The sequence below is a fragment of the Chiloscyllium plagiosum genome, chromosome 25 (assembly GCF_004010195.1).
Source record: "Chiloscyllium plagiosum isolate BGI_BamShark_2017 chromosome 25, ASM401019v2, whole genome shotgun sequence".
NCBI lineage: Eukaryota > Metazoa > Chordata > Chondrichthyes > Orectolobiformes > Hemiscylliidae > Chiloscyllium > Chiloscyllium plagiosum.
In genome coordinates this window covers 48,516,918-48,518,617 of record NC_057734.1, presented here as the reverse complement: position 1 = coordinate 48,518,617, position 1,700 = coordinate 48,516,918, and the positions used below count along the sequence as shown (strand labels likewise).

Here is a 1,700-nt window from a genome sequence, read left to right as displayed (position 1 = left end):
TCTTTCTGCTACACCCAGCTACAGAAAACACAAGCTCAGCATCAGCTGAATTATTCAAAGTATTGTAACAATGACAAAAAGAAGCTTTCTTCCCTCACCCAAAGCACAGTACTTGCAACAAACTCTTTCAGACTGTCATAACAAAGAAATCAACCATCTGCTACTCATTGTATTTTTTTATATCTTTCCATGAAATATGGAGGTCATTGTGAGGACTGCATTTGCTGCCCATTCCAATCTGACATTGAACTGATTGGCTTGCTGCACCATTTCAGAGGGCAGTAAACAGTCCACAATATTACAATGACGTTGCTCCTTTAACAAGGTCATATTGCTCTTGGGTTTTTTTTCGCCAAGATAAGTTCTGAAAGAGACAGACTCCAAAAAGTCTAAGTTTGAAGGGTTTTAGGGGCAATTTGATTATAGCTAACAGATACTGCATCAGGCAAAACACTTTTAAGTATTAAAAAAAACACTCGTACAATGAAAGGGTAGTGACCAGTTCTCCAGGCTCAGATTTTCTCTGGTTTCATTTGGTTTTGGCAGTCTGGCTATTCACTGAAAGCACACAGGCAGTTGATGCTGCTGATCCAAGAAACAGCTACATGGAAGAGGGTGTTCCATGCTGCTATCTCTCTCTCGGTCTCCTGCAAGACCCTGTTTTTGATTTACCTTTCACACCAAGGGGTATTTATGGGGATTGTTGCAAGCATTGGGCACAGCATCATTAAGTTGATATAATCTGTTGGGCTTTCAGACAGGATAAGTTATTTTGTATTCCGTTCTCTTTTGTTTGTGTTTCATTCGCTAATATTGTAAATAAATTTTGTTTTATTTAATAAATTGGTTTGACAGCTGAATCCTTCCTGGAATATCTGCGTTACACCTGCATAAAACAACTAGCAAAGTTAGGGTCTGTGCTACTTTCTTCAAATGTTTTGAAGGGATCTGGCCTGGTCCATAACAGGAGGGGGCTCATCCAGGATTGGTTCTGTAGTTCCAAATTGGGATTAGGGTCGTTGGACTCAAAAGCGAGCTGTGGGTGTTAGTGTTTTTGTTCCAGGTGTTGTATTAGGTTGGTTTAAATAGTATCTGGGATAGCAATGGCTCTTTCAGTCACCAAGAGTTTTCAGGGTAGGGGGGAAAGAAGTGAATTTGGGGGTTTTGCAAAAGATGATTAAGACTAAGCTGCTGGAGTTAGCAGAATTAGCAGCTGGAGCTGCCTCCTTCTGTGAGGAAAGGAGAGATAAATTACAGCAATGGCTCAGCATTTAAGTTTGTTGGAAACACGATCAGAATCTTTAGAGATGGCTATAATTCAATGGAAAATGAAGCAGTTTGAGTTACAGGCAAAAGACAAGGAAAGGGCAACAGAAATAAAACAGTTTGAATGACAATTAAAAACAGAGGAAAGAGAAATCGAATAAATTGCGCTGGCAGAACAAAAAGAGAGAGAGAGGAAAGACAAAAAGACAGACAGGGACTCCCACAGCTACCTGGATTACACCTCTTCCCACCCTACCTCTTGCAAAAATGCCATCCCGTATTCCCAATTCCTCCGCCTCCGCCGTATCTGCTCCCAGGAGGAGCGGTTCCACCATAGAACACACCAGATGGCCTCCTTCTCTAGAGACCGCAATTTCCCTTCCCACATGGTTAAAGATGCCCTCCAACGCATCTCATCCACACCCCGCACCTCC

The 1,700-nt window shown here is 41.9% G+C and overlaps 1 protein-coding gene across 4 annotated transcripts in view; it reads right to left on the bottom strand.

Annotated features, from left to right (window-relative positions):
* The window catches only part of cabin1 (calcineurin binding protein 1), a 487,520-nt gene that overhangs the window by 378,953 nt on the left and 106,867 nt on the right, over nt 1–1,700 (bottom strand). The gene's annotated exons all lie outside the window — the stretch shown is intronic.